The 15925-nt window shown below is 40.0% G+C and overlaps 1 pseudogene; it reads left to right on the plus strand.

Moving 5' to 3' along the window:
• The first annotated feature begins 14464 nt into the window (after window positions 1-14464).
• Window positions 14465-15634, plus strand: LOC119522418 (annotated as a pseudogene).
• The last annotated feature ends 291 nt before the right edge of the window (window positions 15635-15925 follow it).

Here is a 15925-nt window from a genome sequence, read left to right on the forward strand (position 1 = left end):
CCAAACTGTATGGTGATAAGTATTGTTTTAATTCTTATGGTTAAAGGGAATTATCTATAGCCCTGCATTATACTCAGAACAGCCACTTGTGTATGCAGCCAGGGCATTGTAGACCTATCTTAGAAGAACATCTTATATGCTTCCCAGATAATAGACTTGATAAGTGAGCTAAGGAAGCTTCTGTGCTGTGTAGGGATTCAATCAATCTTTCTTAGTGGTTCAGGGAGATGAAATTGTATGGAAACAAATACATTTACAGTGTATGCTGTCTAAGAGCCTATTATCTCTGATTCTTCTCTGAAACCATTTGAAATGAAATGGCTCATTTTTCAACATTTCATTAATCCATCTGTGGTAGAGGTGAAAAGCAGCACACCATTCCTAACTGGTGAACACTTGTGCTAATATTGTTTCTTCCACGCTGAGTCAGATGTCAGCTATTCCATCCTCCACAGCTGTATAGTTTATGTTGGAGGAGAATTAAAACATTGAAGTAGCAAGCAGGAAATTCATTATCTGATTGCCCTAACTTTAGAAATTATATTCCTAAAAATTAAAACATGAATGCTGGGTGGGAATAATATTTTAAAAAATATATTTATTTCGGTGAAATTTTGCAGATGTAAAAATTTTGTCAAACAGGACCTTGAAGATATGTGGGTTGGTTTTTATTATGGAAAACAAAAATCTTTTGCTAACACTGGCATTTTAAGGTGAATAGAAGTCAAAGATTTTTTTCCTTGGGGTTTAAATAGCAGCCAAAACAATCTTCACACAGGGGATTGGGATGTGGCTGTTGGCAACACATTTTATGGTGGGGTCATTAATTCTATGATAAAATTAAAGCTTAAAAACAAGTCAAAAATTACAGGTTTCTTTATTTTTCACTAAACAGGCAATTGAAATACATGGTACAAAAATAAGTCATAAGATAATAAGTCATAAGATTATTGTAAATGAAATGAACAGAATAAATACTCAATTTAATTTTCCATCTATGATACTTTCACAATAAAATCATAGTTTACTTTGTAAAAAAAAAAAAAAAAAAAAAAAAAAAAATTCAATGTAAAACTGCAACAACCCAATCCAGGCAGGACTACCAATGACCAAGAAACTTCAGGAATGAAGGTTTGGGTCACCCCACCAGGCAAAGAATCACAGCCAGCTGAAGTGCTTACTGACAGTAAAGGAAACATGGAATGTGTAGTGGAACTAGTTAATGATAAATATGAACTACAACCACACGACCAGTTACAGAAATGAGAACTGTGATGGCATGAAATTTTCCTCCTTGTTATGAGTATGTTTGTATTTGTTTTCTTCTATATCTTATCCCCTTATGATATGACATAAGCTGTATTGCTCATTTCACAGTATTTAAGTTAAAGGAAATCAAGTTTAGTAATCAATGTCACCCAAGGACTTGCACCCTATTCTGGAGAGATTTAGTGCATTTCTGATTGCACACAGGACAGCTGAGTATTGTTAAGTGAAATATATGTCTGTTACTGCTCTCAACTTAGTGATAAAGTATGGTTTAATGTGATATGTATAACTGCCAGGTTGACAAGGGGTGGACTGTGATGGTTAAGTTCGTGTGTGAACTTGGTTAGGTGATGGTGTCCAGGTGTCTGGTCAAGCAAGCTCTGGCCTAACCATTACTGCAAGGACATCTGTGACTGCTTAATAAACCAGAAGGCTTGTTTATTAAATCATCAATCAATTGACTACACCTGTGACTGATTAAATCAACAAATGGAGTGTTTTCCACAATGAGAGAATTCAATCAGCTGGATTTAATCCAATCAGTTGAAGACTTTTAAGGGAGAGAGAGAGAGCAGACCTTCACTTATTCTTTGGCTAGCCAGTGAAGCATTTCCTGAAGAGTTCATCAAACACCTTCATCAGAGTTGCCACTTTGCAACCTGCCCTACAGAATTTGAACCAATGCATCCTGCCCTATGGAACTTGGACTCATGCATCCCCACAGTTGTGTGAGACTTTTATAAAATCTTATATTTACAGATATCTCTTGTTGGTTCTGTTTCCCTAAAGAACCCTAACTAATACAGATGATAAAGACTGGGACTGTGTCACTTAGTGAAACCCAGAGTGTTCAGTGATGGTGACTAAATACACAAATGTAAAAAAGCTTTTACATGTGGGAGAAGAAACAAATTGTTAACCTTGCAAGATATTGAAAATGGGATGGTATTGGGGGAAAAATATAATCAATGCAACTGCAGTTTGGGGTTAACAGTAACATTGTAATATGCTCCCATTAAATGTAACGAAGACAATATACCAAAGCTAAATGTCTGAGAGAGAGGGGTGTAAGGGAGGGTGTGCTGGTTTGGATGTATTATGTCCCCCCAAACACCATGTTCTTTAAAGCAATCTTGTGAGGGCAGTTGTATCATTGTTGATTAGGTTGGAACCTATAGATTGTTTCTATGGAGATGTGACTCAATCAACTGTGGGCAAGACCTTTAATGAGATTATTTTCATGGAGGCGTTACCCCACTGTGCCAGTCTGAATATATTATGTCCCCCCAAATGCCAATATCTTTGATGTAATCTTGTGTGGGCAGACCTATCAGTGTTAATTAGATTGTAATTCTTTGAGTGTTTCCATGGATATGTGTCCCACCCAACTATGGGTGATGACTCTGATTGGATAATTTCCATGGTAGTGTTGACCCACCTATTCAGGGTGGGCCTGAATTAAATTACTGGAGCACTATATAAGATCAGACAGAAGGAGCAGCCTAGAGAGGAACATCCTGGGAGAAAGCCATTTTGAAACCAGAACTTTGGAGCAGACACCAGCCACATGCCTTCCCAGCTAACAGAGGCTTTCCGGACATCATTGGTCATCCTCCAGTGAAGGTACCTAATTGTTAATGTGTTGCCTTGGACACTCTATGGCCTTAACACTGTAACTGTGTAACCAAATAAACCCCCTTTTATAAAAGCCAATCCATCTCTGGTGTTTTGCATTCCACAGCATTAGCAAACTAGAACAGATTTTGGTACCAGGAGTGGGGTGCTGGTGCTGCTGCGTTTGCAAATACCAAACATGTTGGAACAGCTTTTTAAATGGATAAGGTGAAGATTCTGGAAGAATTGTGAGGAGCTTGATAGAAAAGGCCTAAACTTCTTTGAAGAGACTGTTTTTGGAAATATGGACTCTAAAGATACTTCTGATGAGGCCTTGAACAGAAATGATGAATGTGTTGTTGTGAACTGGAAGAAAGTTGATCCTTGTTTTAAAGTGGCAGAGAATTTGGCAACATTGAGTCCTGGTGTCAGATGGAAGGAAGAATTTGAAAGTGACAACCTGGAATACTTCACTGAGGAGATCTCCAGACTGTGTGTGGAGGATGTACCCTGGCTTCTCCTTGCAGCTTATAGTAAAATGCAAGTGAGAGATAAACTTAGAACTGAACTCTTGGGTTCAAAGAAACCAGAAGCTGATGGCTTGGAAAATTATGGGCTTCCAGGGGGTGGAATCCCAGAAGCTACAATCCAATATGAGGATGTAACCAAACATGGAACCCAGCTGCCATTTCAGTACAAGCCAAGATTGGAAAAGGAGTTAAGCAGAAAAGATTTGTGGAAAGTCCTATTGTCTGATGGCTTTGACCCCTGTGTGCTTCATGTGAAGCCAACAGAATTTTTGTGAGATCTTTATAGACAGAGCCATTGCTGGTCTGGACTGGAGGAGACAGACAGGGAACAAATTGAAGGAAAAATTTCTTCAAAGACAGAGCTATAGAGGTTGAGGTCTGGCGTCAAGTGGCCTTGGGCTGGGAGAGTGGAGTGGCCCACATGCATGGAAAGGGTGAGTTTTCCCTGGAGGTCAAGGGTGGGCATTCTGCCTCGATGCTCTGGAAGAGTTTTGCCACCCCAGGTCCCAAAGAGGGTGGAGCACATTCCCAGGGAATTGGGGAGAGCCTGGCTGCCATGCCACTGTTCTGCAGGGGTTGAGCATGTGCCCCAGAGATGGAAGGGAATCTGGGTGCTGCCCCAATGTTTGAGGAGGCTGGGGCCAAGAAGGTGGTCTCCCCAATGTGTGGATATGGTGGAGAACTCACCCCAGTGTTTAGAGAGGCCCTTAGGAAGGTTTAGACTCCCACTCTCTCAAGCACCGAGGATGCAACGTCGTTCTGTAAATGACTCTCAGACTTTGAAATCTAATGGAGTTTGTCCTGCAGGTTTTAGGAACTGTTTTGGTCCTGTGAACCCTGTTTTTCTTACTCTTTCTCCTTATGGCAATGGGAATGTTCATCCTATGAATTTCCCTCCTTTGTATATTGGAAGCACATAACTTGTTCTAAGTTCACAGATCCACAGCTAAAGGAGGATTATGCTTTAGGACTGACCATGGCTATAATTGATTTTGATGGGATCTTGTACTTAACTATTGTTACTGAAATGATTTAAGTTTCTGTGATATTGTTGTGGGATGAATGTATTTTGTATATGGAAAGATAATGTCATTTTGGGGTCCAGGGGGTGGAATGTGCCAGTTTGAATATATTATGTCCCCCCAAATGCCATTATCTTTGATGTAATCTTGTGTAGGCAGACCTATCAGTGTTAGATTGTAATTCTTTGAGTGTTTCCATGGAGATGTGCCCCACCCAACTGTGGGTGATGACTCTGATTGGATAATTTCCATGGAGGTGTTGACCCACCCATTCAGGGTGGGCCCGAATTAAATTACTGGAGCATTATATAAGATCAGACAGAAGGAGCAAGCTGCTACAGCCAAGAGGGACACTTTGAAGAAAGCACAGGAGCTGTAGATAAGAGACATTTTGAAGACAGCCATTGAAAGCAGACTCTTGCACTGGAGAAGCTAAGAGAGGACAAATACCCCAAGGGCAACTAACAGTGACATTTCTGAGGAACTGAAGCCTAGAGAGGAATGTCCTGGGAGAAAGCCATTCTGAAACCAGAACTTTGGAGCATGTGCCTTCCCAGCTAACAGAGGTTTTCCGGACACCATTGGCCATCCTCCAGTGAAGGTACCCGATTGTTAATGTGTTACCTTGGACACTTTATGACCTTAAGACTGTAACTGTGCAACCAAATAAACCCCCTTTTATAAAAGCCAATCCATCTCTGGTGTTTTGCATTCCAGCAGCATTAGCAAACTAGAACACCCACCCATTCAGGGTAGGTCTTGATTAAATCACTGGAGCCATATAAAGGAGCTGGCAAACAGAAGGAATGCAGTGTGCTGCACCTTAGAGAGACCTTTTGAACATAGCCATTGAAAGCTGATGCTGACATTTTGGTGAATGCCATTTTGAAATGCAAGCTGGGAGCAAGCAGATGCCAGCCACATGACTTCCCAGCTAACAGAGGTTTCACAGATGCCAATGGCCTTTCTCCAGCGAAGGTACCCTATTGTTGATGCCTTACCTTGGATACTTTTATGGCTTTAAGACTGTAACTTTGCAACCAAATAAACCCCCTTTATAAAAGCCAATCCATTTCTGGTATTTGGCAAAATGGCAGCATTAGCATACCATAACAGAGGAGTACAGGATTCTTGGTAATGCTGTTGTTGACTGACTTTATTGCTGAATTTTATTTTATTTTTATTTTTACTTTTATCCTTTTTTATTTTTCTTTTGTTTCAATTCTTTTTTTTTTGATTAATGAATATGTGTAAGTGCTAACTGTGGTGATGAATGCACAAATATATGATGACACTGTAAACAATTTATGGTAAACTGTGGATGATTGTATGGTATTTGAATATGTCACTATAAAATTGCAGGGAAAAATTAATTAAACAGAGGGACACAAGTGCTGGAGAGAACTAGGAGACAGGGTTGTATGTACTCACTGTTGCTGGGGAAGTAGAATGATGTAGCCTATCTGGAGAACAGTGTGGTGGTTCCACAAGAAGCTAGGTATCTGGTTGTTTCAAGGTCCTGCAACCTTATTATGGGGTATATACTTGGAAAATCAGAGAGCAGGGACATGAATGGGCATCTACAAGCTGGCATATATGGTGGCAGTATTCACTGTTTGCAATGGATGGAAGTGGCCAAAGAGTACATTGACTGATGAACTGAATGGTAAGCTGTGGTGTATGCATACAATAGAATACTGAGTGGCTACAAGAAGGTATGAATCTGTGAGACATGCAACTAGGTAAATGGATCTTGAGTGCAGCATTTTGAGTGAAGCATTCCAGAAATGAGAGAATAAACATTATAATGCCTCACTAATATGGACCAACTATAATGTGTAAACTCTGAGAACTGAATCTTAGGGCACAGCTAATCAGGGAAATGCTTATTGTAATGGTCCCTAGATTGTAAGCTCTTACAGCAGTCACATCCATTCCTCAGTTGTAATGGTTATCTCTAAATCCTGAGATGCTGAGCTCCTTGTATATAACCTATTTGGTCTCTGGAACTTTGGATATCTGTGTGACACCTGAAACTTGGAGCTAGAGCTTGGCAGCTATCTGTTGAAAGAGCTACAAAAGAATTCAGACTTCAGTTATGAACAAAGAGGATCTGGTTAGGGCTAAGACAAATCAGGCCCAAGGGTAAAGGATGATACTGACTGGGTTTTAACACTACAACTTTTGTGTGAGACCAAGGGAGGAGATGTTTATCTGGTGCAGGATCTATATTTTCTGTAGTGCACCAGATAATTTAACTTGTATCTTCAGTCTGTTTGAACATCATAGGTGCATGGAGCAGTGAATGGGAGGTGGGATTTGGTGAGTTTGTACAGGCTGGGGTGAAATCCTGAAACACCCCAGAGTGATATGGGCAGAGAGAATAAGTGCATTCATGGGGTCCCCCAAGGAACTGGGGAGAAATGCAGAAATACTGGACTTCTCCACCTGGGTTATTGCTGATTTCCCTGGGAAACATTGAGTACTTCCAATTTAGTGGGCCAAACCCTAGATTTGGAGACTTTCCCTTGTGAGGCTAGTTGCTGCAAGGGAGAGGCTAAGCTTATTTATAATTGTGCCTAGGTGTCCCTCCAAGAGAGCCTCTTTGTTGCTCAGATGTGGCCCTATCTCTCTCAGCCCAGTCAGCAGGTGAACTCACTACCCTCTCCCCCTACATGGGACATGTTACCCCAGAGTGTATATCCCCCTGGCAATGTGGGAAATGACTCCTAGAGATGAGCCTGGACCCAACACTGTGAGATTAAGAGGATCTTCTTGACCAAAAGGGGGAAGAGAGATGAAGCAAAATAATGTTCCAGTGGATGAGAGACTTCAAATGGAGAAAAAGGTCACTCTGGAGGGTATTCTTATGCACTATATAGATAACACTTTTTAGTTTTTAATGTTTTGGAGTGGCTAGAGGGAAATACCTGAAGCTGTCAAACTGCAACCCAGTGACTTGATTCTTGAAGACAATTGTATAACTATGTATCATGCACACTGTGACTATGTGATTGTGAAAACTTTCTGGCTCACATTCCCTTTATCCAGTGTATGAACAGATGAGTGGAAAAATGGGTACAAAAATTAGATGAAGAATAGGGTGGGATGGAAGGGATGGAAAGATTTAGCTGTCCTTTTTTGCTTTTATTTTTATTTTGGAGTAAGGAAAAGGTCCAAAAATTAATTCTGGTGATGAACACACAAATGCATGATGGTGCTGTGAATAATTGATTGTACACTGTGGATGACTGTAGGGTGTGTGAATATATCTCAACTAAACTGTATTTTTAAAAAAGTAAATGAATAATGGGGAAGGAGGGGAATGGGATGTTTTGGGTATTATTTTTTATTTTAATCCTTATTTTATTTTCTGGAAAATGAAAATGTTCAAATTTGATTCTCGTGATGAATGTACAACTATATGATGATACTGTGAACAACCAATTGTACACTTTGAATGATTGTATGTTATGTGATTATATCTCAATAAAATTACATTGAAAAAAGAATAAAGGCTACTGGGTTGCAGTTCAACAGTTTCAGGTATTCCATTCTAGCTATTGCAATATAGGGATATCTATGTAATGCATAAGAATAACCTCCTGAAGGAACTCTCCACTCTATTTCAGATTTCTCAGGAACTGAAACTTTATTTTGTTTCATGTAACTTCCCCATTTTTGTCCAAGAAGGCTTTCTCAATCCCACAATGCCAGGGCCAACCTCATCCCCACAAGTCATGTCCCATGTTGCCAGGGAGATTTACACCCCTGGGAGTCTTGTCCCACATAGGGAGAATGGCAATGAGTTTACCTGAAGAGTCAGCTTAGAGAGAGAGGCCACATCTGAGCAACAAAAGAAGTTCTCTGGAAGTGACTCTTAGGCACAATTTTAGGTAGGCTTAGCCTCTCCTTTGAAGTAGCAAAATTCATAAGGGCAAGCCCCAAGATTGAGGGCCTGGCATTCTAAATTGGTAGCCCCAAATGCTTATGAGAATATCAGTAATAATTCTATGGGTGGGGAAATTAAATATTTCCACATTTTCCCCCATTCCCTCAAGGTGGCTTTGCAAATACATTTTTATTCTATGTCCAAATTACTCTGGGATGGATGGATTGGGGCTTCACACAAACCTGTACAAACCAACCAGATTTCACTCCCTATTCAATGTTCCATGTAATTATATTGTTTGAATAAACTGATCATACAAGTTAAATTATATAGTGTGTTACAAAAAAAATAGATATTGTACCTAATAAACATCTCTTCCTTTGGTCTCACAGAGAAGTTGAAGTTTTAAAAGCATCATGACTAAAGTCCTTTACCCTTTGGTCTGATTTACTGTAGTCCTAACCAAGTCCATTTCATTCATATCTCTAATTGAAGTCTCTTCTCTTTTTACAAACTCCTTAACATTTGCTGTATGGGATAATGCTGACATTCATAACTGCTGGACTCTGGCACTGAGTCTCAGGTGTCACATAGATACCCAAAGTTCTAGGGACCAACCAGATTATACACAAAATGCTCAGCATCTCAGAATTTATAAATAACCAGTACAACCCAGGAATGGATGTAAATGCAGTAAGTTTACAATCCAGGAACCTTTACATTAAGCCTTCCCTTAAAAACCTATGCTCTCAGACTAAATTCTCAGAGTTTGTACATAATACCTAATCTATATTAGTGAGGAATTATGTTTTTCTTTCCCTTTCTGGTTTACTTCCCTCAACATACTGTCCTCATTGTCCATTCACCTCACAACTTCACTCCTTCTTGTAGTAGCTCAATATTCCATTGTATGCATACACCACTGGTCACCAGCTTTGGTATATTGCCTTTGTTACAATTAATGGAAACATGTTACAATGTTACTGTTAACTACAAACTCTAGTTTGCATTGATTGTATTTTTCCCCAAAGCCACCCCATTTTAACACCTTGCAAAGTTGACATTCATTTGTTCTCCCTCATGTAAAACCATATTTGTACATTTAATCACAATCATTGACCACTCTAGATTTCACCAAGTTATACAGTCCCAGTCTTTATCTTCTATCTTTCCTTCTGGTCTCCTCCATTCTGCTTACCTTCCTCTTTTAACTGTATTCACAATCATCTTTTTTTGCTGTACTTACATTATGGTGCTACCATCACACAATATTGTGTTCCAAACCTCTCACTCCTGTCTTTTCCTATTTGTCTGTAGTGCTCCCTTTAGTATTTCCTGTAGAGCAGGTATCTTGTTCACAAACTCTCTCAGTGTCTGTTTGAGAATATTTTAAATTCTCCCTCATCTTTGAAGGACAGTTTTGCCAGATATAGAATTCTTGGTTGACAGCTTTTCTCTTTCAGTATCTTAAATGAATCATACCATTGCCTTCTCACCTCCATGGTTTCTACTGAGAAATCCACATCATCTTATCAAGCTTCCCTTGTATGTGATGGATGGCTTTTCTCTTGCTGCTTTTAGAATTCTCACTTTGTCTTTGACATTTAATAGTCTGATTATTAAGTTTCTTGGCATGATCTATTCAGATCTATTCTGTTTGGGGTACACTGCACTTCTTGGATCTGTAATTTTATGTCTTTCATGAGAGATGGGAAATTTTCAGTGATTGTTTCCTCTATGATTGTTTCTTCCCCTTTTTCCTTGTCTACTCCTTCTGGAACACCCATGACATGTACATTCAAGTGCTTCATGTTGTCATTCAATTCCCTGAGACACTCCTCATATTTTCCCATTTTTTCCCTGTCTGTTCTTTTGTGTGTAGGATTTCAGATGTCTGTCCTCCAGTTCCTGAATATTTTCTTCTGCCTCTTGAAATCTGCTGTTGTATGTCTCCATTGTGTTTTTCATCTTTTATATTGTGCCTTTTGTTCCCATAAGTTCTGCCAATTGTTTTTTCAAACTTTCAAGTTCTTCCTTATGTTCAACCAATGTCTTCTTTATATTCTTCATATCTTTTGCCATATCTTCCTTCAAATCATTGATTTGACTTTTGAATTGAATTAGGAGATTTGTTTAATAATTGGTTCAATTCCTTTATCTCAGTTGAAGTGTAAGTTTGTTCCTTTGGGCCATATCTTTGTTTTTCCTAATGTGATTAATAATTTTTTTGTCTAGGCATCTGATTTCCTTGATTACCCCAATCAGATTTTCCCAGACCAGACAGGGCCAAATCTCAGGAGGGGGCTGTATTCAGTATCAGCTTTCCATGAAGGTGAGACCCAGTGGGTTGTCAGATTTTCCTGTGACACCTCTAGACTCTGTGCTTTTCCTATCCTGCCCAACAGGTGGCACTTGACAGTCTGTAGCTCCCTACTGATGTAACAACTTGTGGTCCTTTTTATTCTCAGCAGACCCTGTCCTGGACAGGGGCCAAAGATGTCAGAAGCCAAGCTTAAGTTGTTTCTGGTTCCCCACCCCACCCCCAGGCCCTGGGTCTGAATTCTCTGAGGGAGGGCAGACACTTGAGCTGGACCCTGCTTCCCATTTTGTAGGAAAGATATACCCTTTAAGGATTTCTCTTCTACACTTGAATTCCTCCTTTGTATCTGACTCTGTTAACTCCACTCTTGCCTGGGTCAATGCTGACAATTGAAAATGCCTGAGGCTTTCTCTAATGAGCTACTTAGGATGAGAAAAAAAACATAAAGAGAGAGGAAGCCCCTTTTGAGAGCCAGTCCCCAGCCTCTCAGTTTTGCCTGTCAGCCAGTGTTGGTACTCAGTTCTCTGTGCCCCTTTTCTTGGGACATGGCCATTTTCCAGTGTTCTGAGCGCAGTCATCTCCAAAAGCATCTGTTTTTTCTTTCCATCAGCCCAACCTCCTCTCTGCCAGGAGTGTCTCAGTGTACTTTCCTTCTTGTTCCAGGTTTATCTGTGCTTGTAGCTTGTATTCAGTAGTCCAAATTTGTTAATTAAAATGACAGTTGGAGCTTGGTTGAGTTACTTTCTCTAGCTCCAGGTAACCTGCTCCTTTTTTCCACAGGGAATGTTTCAGCTCAGCCTGCCATGCCAGTGGAGGAGAGTGCCAGCTCTGCAGTTTGGGGAGCTTTACTTGAAGTTTTATGCTGTGATCTCAGCCATTCCAATTATTCCAAGCTGATACACAATATGTGTTCAGTCATGGATGTCCCCCAAACAGTTATTCCAGACTATTTACTAGTTGTTCCTGGCTATTTACTAGTAGTTCTAGAGGACTAATTAAATTCCACACCTCTCCATGCCACCATCTTGCCCTGCCTCCCTTGACAGTGTTTTAAAACTTCAACTTCTGTATGAAACCAAAGGAAGAGATGTTTATTAGGTGCAAAATCTACATTTTTTGTAATGCACTATAAACTTTAACTTGTAAGGTCAGTTTATTTGAGCACAATAATTCCATGGAACCTTGAATAGGGAGTGAACTCTGGTTGGTTTGCACAGGTTAGTGTGAAGCCCCAATAAAACCCAGAGAAATTTGGGCAGAGAATAAAAATGTATTTGCAAAGCCCCCATGAGGAAATGGGGGAAATGTGGGAATATTATACTTCCCCACATGGGGAATTACTGATATTCTCACAAGCACTGGGGACTACCAATTTAGAAGACTGAGCTCTCAATCTAGGGGCTTGCCCTTATGAAATTTGTTGAGACTAAGCTTACTTAAAATTGTGCCTAGGTGTCACCCCCAGAGAACCTCTTTTGCAGCTCAGATGTGACTTCTCTCACTAAGCCAACTCAGCAGGTAAACTCACTGCCCTCCTCCTTATGTGGGACATGACTCCCAGGGGTGTAAATCTTCCTGGTTATGTGGGACATGACTCATGGGGATGAGCTTGGCCCTGGCATCATGAGATTGAGAAAGCCTTCTTGGAAAATAAGTGAAACAAAATCAAGTTTCAGTGGCTGAGAGATTTCAAATGGAGTTGTGTGGTCATTCTGGAGGTTATTCTTATGCATTATATAGATATCCCTTTTTAGTTTTTAGTGTACTGGAAGAGCTAGAAGGAAATACCTGAAACTGTTGAACTGCAACCCAGTAGTCTTGATTCTTGGAGACAGTTGTATAACTATATAGCTTACACTGTGTGTCTCTGATTTTGAAAACCTTGTGGCTCCCACTCCCTTTATAGAGTGTATGGACAGATGAGTAGAAAAATGTGGACAAAAAGTAAATGAATAACAGGGAGGATGGGCAATATGGTATGTTTGGGGTGTTCTTTTTTTACTTTCAGTTTTATTCTTATTCTTTTTTTGTGTGGTTATGAAAATGTTCAAAAATGATTGTGGTGATGAATGTACAACTATATTATGGTACTGTGATGATTGTACATTGTGGATGTTTTTTTTGGTTTGTGAATATATCTCAATAAAATTGAATTAAAATAAAAAGGAAACCAGAGCGTACTTGAGGAAAGATGCACTAAGGGAAAGAGGGATCTGGATCTGTGGTCTGCACTTAAAACCAGGAGCTGCTCATAGCAACAGAAACTGGTTCCCTGCACCTTGTCTTGAGGCTGTCAGATGCCCAGTTTGTCCAGCCATCCCTGTACTGCATTTGGGCATGTCCTGGAGGAAATGCTGTGTACCTGTGTATTAACTGTACTGTAGGCAGTACAAACCACCAGGAAGCTGATTCCTGTGCAGTTTTGCTGTGGAATGTTCCAAACTTAACATGACCATGGAAGGAAAAATTATCTCATCCTGAGGTCTGAGCCAATTGGCTGCCTGTGCAGCAGTGGTCAGACAAAGAGCAGGGTGATATTTTATGCAACAGCCAGGAGTTGGCCAGACTTCAGCATGGCTGCTGGGGACAGCAGGTGACACAGCCAGGTTCACAACAGCGGTGGTAGGACTTTGTTGAGGGCAGCCACCATGGGAGCCCACCACTAGTTCCTGCTTCACTGACAGAAGGCAGCAAGTGTGCAAAGATGAAGTCACAAGCAAGCATAACTGATCTTTTGTGATCTGGGGGAGAAGGAGCCTGGGGTGGAAGGGAAAGGACTTACAGCTCATTTATAGAGTGGAAACTTTTATCATATTATTTTGTGTCTCAGGAAGAAAGTGATTGTATGTTGCACAATAAAATAATGTTCACATTTATTTAAAAAAAAATCTACCTACAAATAAAAGCCTAGGGCCAGATGGCTTCACAGGGGGAATTTTACCGAACTTTCCAAAGAGAACTGACACCATTCCTGCTCTACCTCTTTCATAAAATTGAAGAAAAAGGAACACTACCTAACTCATTTTATGATGCTAATATCTCTCTAATACAAAAACCAGATAAAGATACTGCAAGAAAGGAAAACTACAGGCTGATCTCCCTAATGAATATACATGCAAAAATTCTCAACTAAATACTTGCAAATTGAATCCAAAGGCATATTAAAAGAATTATACACCACAACCAAAGGGGGTTCATTCATGGCATGCAAGGGTGGTTGCATGTATGAAAATCAATTAATGCAGTATCAAATGATCAGCAGTCTGGGGGAACATGGCTGCTTCTTGTCCCCCTCTGGGGCCTGCCCTCACCTAACACCAACCCCTGCCCAGTGTACACTACCCTCTGCTCTTCCTGCCTGGCCACCGCAGAAGTCCCTTCAGCCTCTCCCTCTTACTGCCCTCACCACACCACGGAGAAGAGCTTGAGTTGCCAGAGTTTTGGCTCCAAACTAGTGGCAGTGACACAGCCACCCTGTGTGGATTCTCTGTCCAGTTAATGTGTTAAGAGCCATTGGCATTTGAACATCATCAGAAGTGAAGATGAAACATCTCAAAAATTATAATTGCCTCCACTTCTCAGAGTATTCAGTGCATACAAAATCAGCTTTTGTCATATCATCATATTCCATTTCAACTTTTCTCTTGATTTGAGGACCCTGGGGGATTCTAACAAATTAGCAGAAATGGAAGAACCACCCTTGTTTCCAGTAGAAAATATTAAAGACATGGCCAAAGATGTAACAGATATGCCCATTCACTGGTGCTGTACAAGGAACTCTGACACAAATTACAGGTTTTTTTCTCAAAGGCATAGAATGGACCCTCCATTTGTTTTAGATGCTTCTCTTGGTGTGATAATCAGAGGAAAAAAAATAGTGGTGTTTCCAGTCAAGGTGAAAATTCTTTTGGACTAGAAACTGTGTGCAAGAATATCAGGAATTTATGGTTTGCTCATAAACCTGAGGGTGAAACAAGAAGATCCAAATTTGAGAATCTAATGAAATATGCATTCCCTGTCTCTAATAACCTGCTGATCTTTGCTTTTGAATACAAAAAAGTATTTCCTGAAAATGGGTGGAAGCTATATTATCCTCTTTTAGAGTATAGAAGGCAGGACTTCCTAATGAAAGCTGGAGAATAAGATAAAATGAACAATATGTGCTGTGTGATATATACTCCACCCTCTTGGTTATTCCTGATGAAGAATTAAAGAGAGTGGCATCTTTCAGATCAAGGGGCCATACCCCAGTTTTATCATGGATTCACCCTGAAAGTCAAGCCATAATCACTCGATGTAGCCAATCTATGGTAGGAGTGAGTGGGAAGCACAGCAAAAAGGATGAAAAATACCTTCAAGCCATCATGGGTTCCAGTGCCCAGTATCATAATATCTTTGTATTTGATGCCCAGCCAAGTGTCAATGCCATTGCCAATAAGGCAAAGGGTGGAGGTTAAGAAAGTGAAAATGATAATAAAAAGGCAGAACTAAATTTTCTTGATATCCACAATATTCATTTTATGAGAGAATCAATACAAAAACTTAAGGAGATTGTGTACACCAACATTGAGGAAAATCACTGGCTGTCTAACTTGGAATCTACTCACTGGCTTGAACATATTAAGCTTATTCTTGCTGGGGCTCTTAGGATTGCCAACAAGGTAGAGTCAGGGAAGATGACTGTGGTAGTACATTGCAGTGATGGTTGGGACCGCAGAGCTCAGCTAACTTCCCTGCCATGCTCATGTTGGATGGATACCATCAAACCATCCAAGGATTTGAAGTCCTTGTGGAGAAATAATGGCTAGGTTTTGGGCATCAATTTCAACTAAGAGTTGGCCATGGAGATAAGAATCATGCAAATGCAGACAGATCACCTGTTTTCCTTCAGTTCATTGACTGTGTCTGGTAAATGATAAAATAGTTTCCTACAGCATTTGAATTCAATGAATATTTTCTCATTACCATTTTGGACCACCTATTGTAGCTGTTTATTTGGAACCTTCAATACAATAATCCAAAGTGTACAATCAATTGCTCATGGCACCACCACAAAGCTGTGCCTTTATCACCAGAATTAATTTTTCAACTTTTAGAACATTTTCATTACTCCAGAAAAGAAATAAAAATAAAAAAGAAAACTCAAATCCTCCCATACACCTAACACCCCCTCCACTATTGACTCATAATATTAGTATAGTACATTTGTTACTGTTGATGAAAAAATGTTAAAAATACTACTAACTGTAGTACATAGTTTGCAATAGGTATATTTTCC

The sequence above is a fragment of the Choloepus didactylus genome, chromosome X (assembly GCF_015220235.1).
Source record: "Choloepus didactylus isolate mChoDid1 chromosome X, mChoDid1.pri, whole genome shotgun sequence".
In the NCBI taxonomy this organism is placed as follows: domain Eukaryota; kingdom Metazoa; phylum Chordata; class Mammalia; order Pilosa; family Megalonychidae; genus Choloepus; species Choloepus didactylus.